Source organism: Grampus griseus (genome assembly GCF_964374135.1).
Source record: "Grampus griseus genome assembly, chromosome: Y".
NCBI lineage: Eukaryota > Metazoa > Chordata > Mammalia > Artiodactyla > Delphinidae > Grampus > Grampus griseus.
In genome coordinates, this window is record NC_139016.1 from 6,775,510 (window position 1) to 6,791,469 (window position 15,960).

The following is a 15,960-nucleotide window of genomic DNA, read 5'->3' on the forward strand; positions in this document are numbered from 1 at the left end:
CCTGGTCCTTCTTAGGGTTCAGTGGTCAGTATATATAATATATATATAATCGACTATATTATATATATAGTCGATTATATAATATATAGTCGATTATATCCCATATATAATCGACTATATATATTACCTATATGGTCGACTATATATATAACATATAGTCAATTATATATATTATATATATAGTCGATTATATATACATAATCTATTCTTTTTCAGATTCTTTTCCATTATAGGTTATTACAAGATACTGAATATAGTTCCCTGTGCTCTACAGTAGGTCCTTGTTCTTTATTTCATATATGGTAGTGTGTGTCTGTTAATCCCAAACTCCTAATTTATCCCTCCCCCCTTCTCCCTTGGGTAACTGTAAGTTTATTTTCTATGTCTGCGAGTCTGTCTCTTGTTTTGTAAGTAAGTTCATTTATATCATTTATTTATTTTTTATTTATTTGTTTTTATTTATTTTTGCTGTGCTGCACAGCTTGTGGGATCTTAGTTCCCTGACCAGGGATTGAACCCAGGCCCTCGGCAGTGAAAGCTCTGAGTCCTAACCACTGGACTGCCATGGAATTCCCTGTATCCGTTTTTTAGATGCCACATGTAAGTGATAGCGTATGATACGTGTCTTCCTCAGTCTGACTTACTTCACTCAGCATGGTCATCTTGAGACCAGTGGTTCTCACAGGGGCGAGTATGCCCTCCAGGGGACACGGGCAGTGTGGGTCAGTTTTGGTTGTCACCTCTTGGGAGGATGGGGGACTCCTATCGGTGTCTAGTGGGAAGAGCCTGGGCTGCTGTCCAGGATCCTGCAGCGTAGAGGATGGCCCCACCGCAGACACAGCGGTCTCATCTAAGCGCCAGCAGTGCCGAGGATGAGAAGTCCTGCATCCGATGCTCCCATCCAGGCCCACGGCTTCAGAGGTCGTGGTTACTGCCGGACTTAACTCTGTGACTCTGACCTCTCCCACTTGCTGAGACCTGTGTGTTTAACCACCTAGTTAACAGCCTGCTTGGAGAGCCGATGGGCAGTTTCAAAGTTCACACCTTAAAAGACTCTTGATTTCTCTTCCGCTCAGCCTTCGTGCCTCCTGGGCAATGGCCCCACCTTCCAGGTTTTGCTCAAGCTCTGAACCTAGAAGCTGTCCTTGCTTCTTCCGTCCCCTCCCCAGCACACCTCTGCCCTACCGGTGCGTCCTCCGGGTCACACCTCCAGACACCTCAGACGCTGTGCGTCCCTCTCCATCTTGTCTCTCATCCTCCCCGCCTGCTTTGTGAGCCACTGTGTTCCTCTGCTGAGCAAGAGATTCTCTGGGTTTTGTTCTAAGAACGATGGGAGCCCCTGAAGGGTTGTTAAGTAGAAAGATGGTCGTATTTTCTTTTCTCGTTCAGTCTGGCGCTGGGTGAAGGGAGGTCAAGAAGAAAGGATCAGACTCCTTTCCAAGGGCTGCAGAGTCCTCTGTGATCCAGGACCTGCGATCACTCACTTCTGCCCAGTGCACTGGCCTTCCTCCCTGGCTCCCAGTCGCCAAGGTCGATCTCGCCACGGGACATTTGCACTTGCTGGCCACTGTCGCTCCCATTCAAGGGCTCCCTCCTCATAGAGCTCCATCCCAGGCCCCAGTGTAAACTCAGCTCCTTGTCTGCTGGTCACTTGTCTCCCACGACCAGTTTGAGCGTCATCACTTCTCTCCTGTTAAACGGTCTCGTCGTGAGTTTTCTGACGAGTTTACTGTCACTGATCTTCCCTCACTGAGATTCCCCCTATCCCCCCTTTTCACTGTCCAGCCGGGTAAGTGTCACATGACGGCAGACCTCGGGTGTCCCGGAAACCGGGGCAACCCTGAGCAGCGCTTCCGCTTTCCACAGGACCGGGCGTGTCGTTCTCAGTAAGCACGTGCTGAGTTGCGTTGAATCTAGAAATACCTGTGTTGTCACTTAGCGTGTTTTAGGATGCTAGAGAAAACTGAGAGATGGGGTAGATGTTTCAGTTACTGGAACTCCCTGCTGATGTGATCACAGTCGGTTCTCAGATAGTGAGATGTTTGAACAGATTTGTGTGTGTGGACAGTCACATCATGTGCTTTACATAGAGACGTAAGCCTGCAGTTCACCTACGGTGGTTGTCTATCATCTGACGCTGTTATTATTTCAGCTTCCTCAGACCTCCTCTTTCAGAAGTCTGCCTGCTTCGGGAACGGTCGAGAATGTATTCGAGATGTCTTCGTTGATATGTTTTGCCTGACTTTGGGTATTTTTTTCATTGACAGGTAACTGAAGACAGAAAACAGGCCTAAAAAATAAACCCTCGAAGGAAGAAGGGATTTGCCTACGTTTGGCTCTGAGTAAGTGGAATTGTAACATGGATTCTTTCTTATTCCGTAATGAATATCCTGTCAACCGCTCCACGTTTTCTGGGCTTAAAAATTAACTATTACTGTATGGCTGTGCGTACCGGAAACAGGGATTTCCCAGGATTTCTTGTAAGAGGAGATTTGGTGACCAGAACATGCTTTCTGTCTGCGTCGGCACTTCGCAGCAAGCTCCTATTTTATTTAGCTCCTGGAAGTCAGAGATTTTAGGAGAGAGAAAGGGAGATGGTTGTTAAAGTGCGTGTGCTTTCGAGGGAGGCGTCGTCGTGGCTGTGTTTTCCCATGTGCATTTCAGGTACGTATTTTTCCAAAGATGGCTGATTTACAATAAACAGAGTTTTTTGACTCTCTTTCGCCTTTCACAGGCTCCCTTTGTCTTGCATGTGCCTCTCAGAATGTGTTTGGAAAATGACAGGCATCCACTGCTTGTGGACCAACCAGAATTTTCCATAGAAACCTCGTTTGGCACCACTGTGAGGCAACGTGGCCTGTGCTGTAGGCCCCTGGGGAGGCGTTTTCCTGCTGTCTGAGCCCCACGTGGACCGTTGTGAGGGGTACAGAGAACCCAGACTCACCGAGAGCAGGGCTGTCTGGGTTCTGGGGTTGCCATCTTGGCTGCTGTATTTCACCCAGTTTACAGCGAGGACCGATTCTCACCCACATCAAGAGCAGCCTTTTCAGACCACCTTTTATGAAAGTCTCCTGTTTCTGGGATGACCATCCTTTGAATCTGTTGCTTCTGGAGCACTGTGGAGTATACCAGGATGTGTGAGATGTGTCTTGTGTGTTGGGGTAAGGGATTACAGGTGCTGGAAAGCCGTGGTGGGCATGGGGTGTGCCATGGGTGGTGCCGACATCTGCTCTGGGAACTCCGAGGAGGGGTCTGTTAGCCTGTGCTAGAGCAGCTGAGGAGGGCTGCACCTGTGTCTTCAAAGGGACGCTCGGATTGGGTTCGGTGCTGCGTGGGATTGCAGGACCTACTGAGGAAGTGTGTTCTGGACGGGGACTCTGGGCAAAGGTGAGGACTCAGGAACAAGAAAGCTTTTTCTGTTTTTAGGGAAAAGTGGATAAGCCAGCCTGGTGGAATGCAGGGGACTGGGGGGAGGGGCAGAAAAGGTATAAGGAGGAGGCAAGGACTCTGAACTTGACCCTGTCTGCACAGTGCCTAGAGGACACTGATTCGGATTCTCTTAGCGTTAGAGCTGCCATGTTTGTGCACCAAAGGTGACCTTTAGAACCAGCCCCCACGGGTGAAGAAGGATGAGTGTATCGTGGCAAAATACTTCCATAACACCTTACTGTGTGCCAGACGTTGCCATAGTTCGGTTAACAACTTTATTGAGTCATATTTCGCACAGCTGACGATTCACCCATCTGGAGTGCACATACAATTCAGTGGTTTTCAGGGTATTCACAGAGTTGTGCAACCGTCACAGTTGATTTTAAAACATTTCATCCCTCCCCAAAGAATCTCATACGCGTTAGGAGTCACTCCCCATTCCCACCTCCCCCAGCCCCTGATCACCACCGGTCTACGGTCAGTGTCTGGGGATCTGCTCATTCTGGACGTTTCACGTAAATGCAGTAAGTCACGTAACGTGTGCTTGGTGACTGGTTTCTTTTTTACGTAGCATAATGTTTTCAGGTTTCTTTGTAGCATTCCTTTTGTTTGCCGAGTCACATTCCATTGTATGAATACACCACATTTTGTTTATCTGTTCATCAGTCACACACCGTTATTTTTGAAGGCTTCTATTTTGAAGTAATGTTAGACTCAAAAAGAGGCTGCAGTGAAGTCTAGGGCACCCTCCTCCGCCTTCCCCGGCTGATAACATCTTACGTGAAGGTACTGCTTACCAAGAGCAGGAAATTGGACATCGGCACTGTTGACACAAATGCAGACCTTATCTGGATTTTAGCAGTTCTTATGTGTGTGCATGCGTGTGTGTGTGCATGTGGACAGTGTATGGAATATGATCACGTGTAGGTTCGAGCAACCCCCATTGTAATCTGATGCAGAACTCTTCCATCAGCACGGGGAAAGCTCCGTATGCCCCGTCTGTATGGTCACCCTCTCCAGCTCCTGGCGGCAACTGGCTTCTCCGTCTCTGTAATTTCATCCTTTCAAGAATGTTCCAGAAATGGACTCATGCAACGTGTGGCCTTTTGAGACTGCCTTTAGCGACTTAGCCTCCAGCACTTCAGATCCATCCCGGATGTTGTGTATTACTGCCAGCGCCTGCCTCGTATTCCACAGTCTGGATACACCAGCGTGTATTTATCCACTCACGCGTTGAAGGGCGTTTGGGATCTCCCTAGTCTGAGGCTGCGACACACAGAGCTGCCGTGAACACCCAGGCACAGGTTTCGGTGTGCGCCAGATGCTGGTTTCCGGCCCCGTTTATTCCTCACGCCGTCCGGCGAGGTCGGTGCCCCTGTCGCCTCTGTTGTCCAGAGAAGGAAGCTACGGCACAGAGCAGCCCTGGGTCTCCCCGGGTCACGTGGGCAGTGCTGGAGCTGCCGAGCTCAGAAGAGGCAGCGATGGCATTGGGCTTCGCCACCCTCAGGACGCTGCTCAGGAGAGAGCCCTGGCCCGGCTGACGCGGAGGGCAAGCCACCCCGCGTCCCCCACCAAAGAGAAGAGCGCCAGCGTCAGGGCTGGGATCTGAGCCGCCGCTGGGGATGGATTCCTTTCGTGGACAGAAAGAGACCCACCTCGGAGGGAGCTAAGCCCGCTGTCCCGCTGCGCTGCTTCCCCCTTTGGAGGCCTCTGTGTGCGGTCGGCGTGGAGGGTCAGGCACCTGGGAACCTGGGGAAGCCCTGCAGGCGTTGTCAGCTCTCGGGGTGATGGGAGGCAAAGCCACCGTCCGCGGGGCATGCACCCACGTTCGTGCTGCCGAGAGCCACCTGGCTGCGCGCCCAGAGCCGCTGCCCGTGCGCGTCTGCGGGAGCTGCCTTCAGAGGGGCTGCTCGCTGCCACCTGGATCGGTCATCCAGGCAGCGAGAGGCTGAGTAGTGTCCTCTGTTCTGCCCTTTGTCACTGTCGTTGTAGTGCAAGGACAGAGGGAGGAGAGGAGGAGAGCCCTCCTGCTTCCGCCACCCGCGCCTCTGGCCCTTCTGGGAAGCTGCTTCGATCCTGTGAGCCTCGTCTTCTTTTCTGTACAACGAGGAGGTTAATCCCTGCTTCGTATGTTTCGGTACAACGTGTGCAACATTGTCTCGAGCACGTGGAGTCAGTGCACGTTCCTGTTCTTCCTCCTGCCCTTTCCCCACTTCCCCTGCCGTATTCACAGTCTGGAAGTGATGGAGAACCCCGGTGTACACAGTGTTTGCTCTGGAGCTGCGTTCTGTGTGTGCGTGTGTGTGTGCGTGTGCATGCATGTGTGTGTGCGTGTGTGCACGTGTGCGCACATGCGTGTTGCTTATTCTAAGCACCTGCCTTCTGCTTTCTCATTTTTCTCTGCTGTTCTTTTTTTTTTTTCTTTTTTTTGGTAGGGGGTTCCTAGTAACTGGAATGGGTGGCCAGTTCTCACCAATTCCTTTCTATTCATAAAATCCAAGAAGGGCTCAAATGAGCCCAGTAGCTGTCATTAAAAGGAGCCCTGACTCTGAGAGAAGTGGTTCCCTGGAGCCCAGAGTGTTTCCTGTTAGAAGTAATTAGAACTGGATACAGTAACAAGGACAAAACAGTGTCTTTTGTGGATCTCATCTGGGTGGACTGTTGTGTTAAACACCAAACCGGTTGCAGGGGTTTCCATACTAAGTTGGTGCAGGTGGCAGCCCGGGGAGGGGTGGGGTTTGTTCAGCAGGCCTGGGGTGCCATGGGCTAGAGTGGGGTGTTGCTCATTTGTCTTACCGAAAGCCACAAAGCGTCCCAGGTGCCCTCGGAACCATAGCCCGTTGATTTAAAGACGTGCATTCCATGTGGTAGAACGATTGCACTTTCTGTGGTCTCCAGCTGATGAAAAGTGCCTGATGAGGTGCTGTTTGATAGCGTGATTCAGCCCTTCCTTCCTCCCTTCCGATCCTCGGTTCAGATTTATTCAGCGTACTTTTCTTTCAAACAACGTTTGTCTTCTTGAATGCCCAGAACACACAGGTAGAGCCCCACAGACACTGCCTCCCTCCAGGTTATCAGGAAAACTGCTTTCCCCGGAGAAGCTACTCTTTTCCTCTCGAACCCACACAGGCTGGGCGAGGGCTGTCGCGAGCAGCCATGTCCCAGCTGAGGGATTGAAAGTCTGGTGAGCTTCTGCACGATGGAATCTGATGCAAAGAGACATTACGTTCTGATTAATTAAATTCAAGAATAAGCTCTTGAAATTGGCTGTCGGTTCTGGTTGTAAACTGGCCCGAAAACGATGAGACGTTTCTGACATCTGTTGCTACTTCTGGCTCTTGTACCAAATCAAAGTATGTTGTTTTTCTTAGTGTTTCCTTTTGGTTTTCCTTGTAAACATGGGTGGTTCCCAGAGATCTCTTTCTTGGTGTAGGACAGTGGCTCTCAAGTGCGGGCCGGTTTTTACCCCCAGGGGACACTTGGCAAAGTCTAGAGACATATTTGATGGTCACGTTTGATTGACTTGATTGGGGGTGTGTGTGATACTGGTGTCAAGGGATGCTGCCAAACATCCCACAATGGACAGGACAGTCTCCCGCACCCCGTCACACACCACAGGAGTATCTGGCCCCAGATGTCAGTAGTATGAGCTTGGCTGCTTTGGGAGTTGGCCCCAAACTTGGCACGTGTTGAATATCGCCCTCTGTCTTCTTTCACAGTAGTTTGGTGGCTGTCGGCATTTACTCTGAAGCACCGTGGTCAGGAGCTTTTTATCCTCCTACGATGTCACGAATACGCAGTATGACTATACTTTTAGAGAAGAACATGCTTGGATTTCTGGTCCTAAATTCTGTTTTCCTTTGCAGGAAGAAATACATTTTTGACAATGTGATGGTATGTGTCAATTCATAGGCGTCAGTTCACTTGAACTTCATTTAATTTATAGTCTGTTAGAAAGTTTGCATAATTTTTTCATGGTCAGTAATAATTCTAGATCTTATTACTTAGAGTAATTGCGGGGAAGTTCCTGGTGGTCCAGTGGTTAGGACACGGCGCTTTCACTGCCCAGGACCCAGGTTCGATCCCCGGTTGGGGAACAAAGATCCCACAAGGCATGCTGCACGGCCATCAGAAAAAAAAATTGTGGGATCCTCCAAGTTCCTACTTATTGATTGAGTGATTGATTGGCTGTACCCCGAGGCATGCGGGATCTTAGTTCCCCGACCAGGGATCCAACCTGCGCTCCCTGCACTGGAAGCTTGGAGTCTTAACCTCTGGACCACCAGGGAAGTCCCCAAGTTCCTACTTTTATAAGATTCCTCTGTGCACAATTAGCAAATTTTTAAGGGAACCCCCGACATGAAAATAGTCCTCCACAAGACTGTAACTGAAAGTTCATGCCTTTACTTAATAGCTATTTAAGTCACATTGACAAGGGATTATTTTTTATAGTGATAATGCGCGTAACATATAATTTGCCATCCTAACCATTTTTTCCCCAGTAGGTGACAGGTTTGTTTCCCATCTTAACCATTTTTAAATGTACAATTCGGTGTCGTCAAGTATGTCCCCGTTGTTGTGCAGCCACCCGCGTGCAGAGCTTTTTTCACCTTCCCAAACTAACACTCTGCACTCACTAAACAACTCTCTATTCCCCTCTCCCAGCCCGTGGCACCCACTGTTCTTCTTTATGTCTCTGAATTTGACTGCTCTAAGGACCTCATGCAAGTGGAATCATATAAGATTCGTCCTTTCGTACCTGGTTAATTTCACCCAGTGAAGTGTCTTCACAGTTCAGCGATGGTGTAGCATGTGTCAGAACCGTTTCCCTTTTTGTGTCTGAATAATGTTCCACTGTGTGTGTGCACCATAGTTTGTTTATCCCTTCCCCCATCGATGGATAGTTGAATGGTTTACAAAGAACTATTTTAAAGTCGGGTCCCTTTATGTCTGACTTGTGACCACTGTTTAGACATAGAAAGTGTTCCAGGCGGTGTGTGGGGAAATGATGAGGTACGCACACGGAACACTCCAGAATCTTCCTTGTACTCTTCCTCAAGTGCCCTTAACACATTTCTCTGCTGATGTAGGAACTGCCTTCTGAGATGAGCTTATATGTTCATCCCACCTGCCTCGTTCCCTTCCACAGGAGAGAGCAATAGAAGTATTTTGATGGGTAGCAGAAGTGTTCAGAATGGTACCCTGTGCCAGCCCACGTCCCACCGTGCTCTCTTTTTTTTTTTTTTGTGGTACACGGGCCTCTCACTGTTGCAGCCTCTCCCGTTGTGGAGCACAGCCTCCGGACGCACAGGCTCAGCGGCCACGGCTCACGGGCCCAGCCGCTCCACGGCATGTGGGATCTTCCCAGACCAGGGCACGAACCCGCGTCCCGTGCATCGGCAGGTGGACTCTCAACTACTGTACCACCAGGGGAGCCCTAAGTTTTTTTTTTTTAATGGATTTATTTAATTTATTTATTTTTGGCTGCGTTGGGTCTTCGTTGCTGCACACAGGCTTTCTCTAGTTGTGGAGAGCAGGGGCAACTCTTTGTTGCAGTGCACGGGTTTCTCATTGTGGTGGCTTCTCTTGTTGCGGAGCGCGGGCTTCACTAGTTGTGGCTCTTGGGCTCAGTAGTTGCGGCGCACGGGCTTAGTTGCTCTGCCTGTGGGATGCACGTGGGACCTTCCCGGACCAGGGCTTGAACCCGTGTCCCCTGCCTCGGCAGGTGGATTCTTAACCACTGCGCCACCAGGGAAGACCTCCATCCACTTTGAAGACGTTTTTCTGTGTGACGATATAGTGTCTGGTTTACACAACGTATGTTCCTCTAAAACGCCAAATCTAAGCTCCCAGTGTGTTTTCAGCTGAGCCTTGTCACAGCGTTTACTGACATAGAATATTGTCACTTTGCGTTCTGTAGCTGTTTGTCAGCAGATGTAGGTAGAATATTAATCTTGTATGAAATTCAGATAAGCAGGGAGCAGGTGGATTTATGGCTCTCAAAACCTGTAAACTCTGCAGCTGCGGTGAGTTCTTGAACTGTGAATAAAGAAATTCTGGACTGTGGCTAGCAAGGGCTGGCGTGACCTGATTTGCCACAAAATGCATCACCCTGTCAGGGATCTGTTTCTTGCGCTGTGTCTTCTCTGGTTTGCTCCTGATGCTGTGATGCTGCAGCCGTGGGCTCCCTTTGAGAGAAGAGCGAGATGCCTCCTGCGTGTAGTAGCCCGGGCATGGGCAGAGCTGCTCCGCACCCCCGGGAGGCTTCGGGGGCCCAGTGGCTAAAGCAAGTTTTCGCGTCCATTTAGTGTCTGGAGGTTGAGGAGTGTCCGCACCACAGGCTCTGTGTCAGCCAGGTAGGGTGCACGCGAGGCTTGGCGAGCGGGCGCCCCTCCCGGTGTCACAGGACTGCAGCGCCTGCAGGACGCACGGAGTGGGGTGTACCGGGCCGTGCAGGGATTTTGGGAATGGCAGCTGAATTACTGCATTTTGGAATCGCTTTTGGAATCCCAGAGTCATGGCTGGGACAGACTTCCTGCCCCCGTGTGTCCATGTCCCCCAGCAAGAAAGATTGTTCCTTGGAGGAAGTGCAGAAACGATTGTGGAAATGTTCCCTTCTGTTGATACTGCAGAAGTGATTATCAAAAGTGAGTGCCCCTGCCACCCACACACACACACACACACACACACACACACACTTCCCTAGAGTGGAAACATCCTCTGCTTGCTGGCTGCCTCCACTGTCTCAGAGAAGGAATGAGCTGTGTGAGTGCATTTGCGATTCGTCGCCCAGGCTGGATGGCTTGCAGACACTTCAGCCAAAGCCACGTTTTTCAGCAGCTTTATTGAGGCATAATTCATGTCCATCAAATTCACCCCCTTACAGTGTATGATTCGATCGTGTTTAGGGTATTCACAGAGCTGTACAGCCGTCACCACAATCTAATTTCAGAGTAATTTCAGTACCCCCAAAAGAAACCCCATACCCCTTAGCAGTCACTCCCCGTTTCTTCCTCGCTCTCCCCAGCCCCTGACAACTGCAGATCTGCTTTCTGTCCCCGTGGATTTGCCTGTTCTGGACTTGTCGTATAAATGGAGTCATACGATGCATGGCCTTTGGTGACTTGTTGCTTTCGCTTTGCATAATGTGTTCAAGATTTCGTGCGTGCCGCAGCCTGCGTCAGGGCTTCGTTCCTTTTTACAGCCAAACAACACGATTTCGTTGTGGCGTTAGACGCTGTTTTGTCCGTCCATCCATCCGTTGATGGACATGGGTTGTTTCCACAGTTTGGCCACGGGAATCATGCTACTGTGAACATTCCAGTACAGGGTTTTGTATGGTTGTGTGTAAAAGTAAGATCAAAATGACCCAGTGAACCATTCGCTCTCAAAATATTGGATTGGCCAGAAAGAGTTAGATGTTCCATAAGAGGTTACGGAAAACCCCGAGCAAACCTTTTGGCCAACCCGGTAATAAAGGGAGGTTTGTAAGATGAAAATGTACAGTTTTCCAAGTTGAGGATTTTTAAGATAAGTATCCTTGTAAATGTGTGTTTGTCTTTTAGCACCTGCCCCGTCCCCCAAAGTATAGCGCAACAGGGCTCTTTGCAGTTTAGAAGGTGTTGTGTCCTTCCCTGGGTTGGGGTAAACCGGGGCCCGTGATGAGCGCGCCGCACCCGGGAATCACTCGGACGCCGTGTGCTGGGTAAACCGGGGCCCGTGATGAGCGCGCCGTACCCAGGAATCACTGTATAGCACAACAGGGCTTTTTGAAGTTTAGAAGGTGTTGTGTCCTTCCCTGGGTTGGGGTAAACCGGGGCCCGTGATGAACGCGCTGTACCCGGGAATCACTCGGACGCCGTGTGCTGGGTAAACCGGGGCTCGTGACGAGTGCGCCGCACCCGGGAATCACTCGGACGCCGTGTGCTGGGTAAACCGGGGCCCGTGATGAGCGCGCCGCACCCGGGAATCACTCGGATGCCGTGTGCTGGGTAAACCGGGGCCCGTGATGAGCGCGCCGCACCCGGGAATCACTCGGATGCCGTGTGCTGGGTAAACCGGGGCCCATGATGAGTGCGCCGTACCCAGGAATCACTGTATAGCACAACAGGGCTCTTTGAAGTTTAGAAGGTGTTGTGTCCTTCCCTGGGTTGGGGTAAACCGGGGCCCGTGATGAGCGCGCCGCACCCGGGAATCACTCGGACGCCGTGTGCTGGGTAAACCGGGGCCCGTGATGAGCGCACCGTACCCAGGAATCACTCGGATGCCGTGTGCTGGGTAAACTGGGGCCCATGATGAGCGCGCCACACCCGGGAATCACTCGGATGCCGTGTGCTGGGTAAACCGGGGCCTATGATGAGTGCGCCGTACCCAGGAATCACTGTATAGCACAACAGGGCTCTTTGAAGTTTAGAAGGTGTTGTGTCCTTCCCTGGGTTGGGGTAAACCGGGGCCCGTGATGAGCGCGCCGCACCCGGGAATCACTCGGACGCCGTGTGCTGGGTAAACCGGGGCCCGTGATGAGCGCGCCGCACCCGGGAATCACTCGGATGCCGTGTGCTGGGTAAACCGGGGCCCGTGATGAGCGCGCCGTACCCGGGAATCACTCGGACGCTGTGTGCTGGGTAAACCGGGGCTCGTGATGAGCGCGCCGCACCCGGGAATCACTCGGACGCCGTGTGCTGGGTAAACCGGGGCCCGTGATGAGCGCACCGTACCCAGGAATCACTCGGATGCCGTGTGCTGGGTAAACTGGGGCCCATGATGAGCGCGCCGCACCCGGGAATCACTCGGATGCCGTGTGCTGGGTAAACCGGGGCCCATGATGAGTGCGCCGTACCCAGGAATCACTGTATAGCACAACAGGGCTCTTTGAAGTTTAGAAGGTGTTGTGTCCTTCCCTGGGTTGGGGTAAACCGGGGCCCGTGATGAGCGCGCCGCACCCGGGAATCACTCGGACGCCGTGTGCTGGGTAAACCGGGGCCCGTGATGAGCGCGCCGCACCCGGGAATCACTCGGACGCGGTGTGCTGGGTAAACCGGGGCCCGTGATGAGCGCGCCGCACCCGGGAATCACTCGGACGCCGTGTGCTCCGCATTTGGGCAGATACCAGGCCTGCTGAAGGCGGTGCAGTATTGAAACAGGTTTGTAGATGGACCTGGACGACTCCAGCAGCGCAAAACTGGGAGCAGGCTCCTCAGGAAAGGTTGGGTAACGTGATGAGATGCCGCAGTTCGTCTAAGTGGGTCCACGTAGCTCGTTTGGATGAGGTAGGTTCAACCACTTTCCTTTAACCCAGACGATATTGTTAGGCCAATCTAAATAGTTTCCAGGTGCGTACATTCTTCATTTATTGCATGTAAAGTTGGAATAAATGTCTTCTCTCTCGACTTCCTGTTTTTAAAAATACAGTTCTTAAAATTACCAACTTGTCCAAGGGTCCAGTGGTCATTTTGTAGAAATTCCCATTCTTTAAATCTTTAAGCAGCACCACATTTTTTAAAATGAGTCATTCTTATTTTTCCAAGCCTAGATCGTCCATCGTGCCTGGTGGTAATTTGCCTCCCGGTCATTCTCTTCCTGAGGTCTTCGAGAAGCATGGGCCGCGTTAGAACTGTAACGAACGCCGTCGGATGGCCTAGGGCAGCCGCCCCCCATAGAACTTCCGATGAAGGTGGGGTCGTTCCACACCCGTGCCATCCGGTGGAGCGGCCACTGGCCCCGTGTGCGTCTGGAGCATTTGAAATGTGGCCAGTGTCCTGAGAAACTGGATTTTAGATTTATTTCATTTCAATTCATTTAAGATTAAAGAGCCCCATGTGGCCAGGGGTTACCCTTCGTGGACAGAACGGGTAGATCAGGAGCCTTATAGGAAGGGTGAGTTCAGTGAGGCCCACAGTGGTGGCAGGAGACAAGATCCGTCTTTAGAAGAGCCAGACCGACCTGGGCCTTTATCTGGGGCGGGGGGGATACCTGACCCCTTGAGAACAGTGGTTCTCTAAGGAGGTGACTTTGCGTTTGCTGCCCCTCCCCCTCCCCAGATATCTGGCAGTGTCGGGAGGCACTTTGGGGTTGTCACAGCCGGGGGCAGGGGCGCTCCTGGCGTCTAGTGGGTGGAGGCAGGGATGCTGCTCTGCACCCTGTGGTGCACAGCACGGCCCCCCGCACAGAGTGATTCGGTCCCAGATGTTACCAGGGCCTTGGGGGAGAAGCCCTGCTGCAGATTCACGAGGCTGGCCGGGTCCCTCCACGTGGTGCGGACGGCTGCGGCCCCATCGTGTAAACGGCGAGCTGGAGCTTGCTCACGGGGACGAAGCTGGGCAGGTGTGCAGCCCGGTGAGACCAAGGCGGGCGGGATGAGTGGGGCGCGCGCCTCCCATGTGCTGGCCCGCTAAGTGTACGGCTAGGAAGCTGGCGTTTGCCGGGGGTCAGTGTGCGAGTGTCCTTTTAAGTGGCAGAAGCCACAAAGTCCTCCCTGCTCTGCGCTGCATTCTCTCAAGTTGAATTACGGGACCCCTGCCCCTCCCTGGTCACCAGCGTGACGGGAGACGGCCACGGGGCCTGAATGTGTCCTCGTCACTTCGGGTTTGGTGACTTACCCCTCCAAGGTACTCAGAAAGCATTTGGGAAGGTCCTTTTTTGCCAACCGGTCTTGGCAATATCGAGCCCGTATCCGCTGGGTAACCGCAGAGGAGCATACACCTCTCGTTAAGGGCCGTGAGTGAATTCTTAACAATGTTTCCTGGGGGGGCTTCCCTGGTGGCGCAGTGGTTGGGAGTCCGCCTGCAGATGCAGGGGACACGGGTTCGTGCCCCGGTTCGGGAAGATCCCACATGCCGCGGAGCGGCTGGGCCCGTGAGCCATGGCCGCTGAGCCTGTGCGTCCGGAGCCTGTGCTCCGCAACGGGAGAGGCCGCAGCAGTGGGAGGCCCACGTACCGCCAAAAAAAAAAAAAAAAGAATGTTTCCTGGGTATAGTAAACGGCCCCGGCACGCACCCCAGCTGGAGGCGGTCCCCCCACCTCCCAGCACCCCCAGCCCTCCCCCACAAAGCAAACTGCAGTCGTGGGAGCTGGCCCTGGTCCCAAGAAGGACGGGGCGTCATGAGTGACGCGTACACGTTTGAGGGTCGAGGCTGAGCCCTGCATCACGCCAAGCTGGAGGAAGTGGAAAGGAGCCCTGGGCAATACAGGGCCGAAAAGGGCTCTGTCGGCGGTGCAGAGTGGAACGAGATGCTGCAGTCAGACAAGCGACATCCTGTGCTCGAGCACAAACGGATCGCCGCGGCAGGATGCAGGGGCAGCTTTGGCAGCGAGGCCGTTCCTGGCATCGTGGAACTGAATTGGCCGTTTCTTTTAAGGATACTGCAAAGTGTTGCGACCTCTGTCATCCTAAGGAAGCTCGAACAGCTTGCCAAACAGATAACATTGGTAATAAGAGAAAAAAGAAAGGAAACCATGATGCTTCTATTCTGTGGAAGTCATTTTTATCCCGTTTGCAGAAACCATAGATTTAAGTGGGACAGATGTGTCAGCAATTTAATAAGACAGTTATCCTAGGAGTTAAGTTGAAGTCATTTACAAAAATCAGCTCTCTGGCAAACGTGAAACCCCAGGGGGATTTTGGATCCTATGTAATGTAAAATTCCTTAAAGCAGAGACTAGCAGGCGTGTTGTTACAGTTCCAGGCAGTTTATTTATTTATTTATTTTCCCCTAAGTATTTGTGAATGTATGAATTACTCTGTGTGCCAAGCATGGAAAATAAAACCACAGAGAGGGGGAGGGCAGTGTCAGATAAATTCCTTTTCAGCAGAGAATTGAGGCGTCTTGTTATAACGGAATCCATCTCCACAGCAACGTGATGCAAGAAGCTGTAACAGAGCTGAACTTTGCGGACTGTGTCTCCACGGTCGATGCGTTGGGAAGCCCGTCCAGGCATCGTCGCAAGCTCCAGTCTTAAATTGGGTGTGAAAGGGGCTTTAGGACACCTGCCTGTGGAGTAGCGAAGGCACAGCTTCTAGGATTCCGATTTTACGGCTTCTAGGGACTGGCCTTGACGTATCTTGGGTCGATGCTTACCGATAGAACTGGAAATCGGAACCAGAATAATTAGATTGACTTTTCAGATCCCATACGTGAGCCGAGAAGGGACTCGAAAGCACGCCCTGTTTATTCTTGCAAGGCTGAGGGAGGAAAGGACGGGGCCGTGAGTCGCTAAGAGCCGGTTGTCATTTTCCTTTACGCAGCTCGGGATGCCCTCTGCGTTTGGGGGTTCCGGATCCGGCGGGTTAGGATCCCCGTGTGGCCAGGAAGAGAAGTGAGCGCATGGGACTGCTAGCTGGTTTACACTCTGACCTCCTCTCAACAGGTCAGCCTTTTAGTCCCTGCCCTGCGCTCCCCCCTCCAGAAGACAGCAGAGGAGGGAGCCCACAGCCATTTCACACACTGGACGTGAGCACTGTTCTGCAACTGGGAGTGACAGAAGGTCGAGGAAGGGAACGGGAAGATGGAGATGACAGAGGGAATCCTTTAA

The 15,960-nt window shown here is 52.0% G+C and overlaps 1 protein-coding gene across 2 annotated transcripts in view; it reads left to right on the plus strand.

Annotated features, from left to right (window-relative positions):
* Window positions 1–15,960, plus strand: part of LOC309817719 (F-box-like/WD repeat-containing protein TBL1X) — a 229,857-nt gene that overhangs the window by 83,556 nt on the left and 130,341 nt on the right. For both annotated transcript variants that reach the window (XM_082646983.1, XM_082646984.1), the window contains exon 2: window positions 2,268–2,342. The gene's annotated coding sequence lies outside the window, so the exon portion shown is untranslated. The remainder of the gene's footprint in view (window positions 1–2,267; window positions 2,343–15,960) is intronic.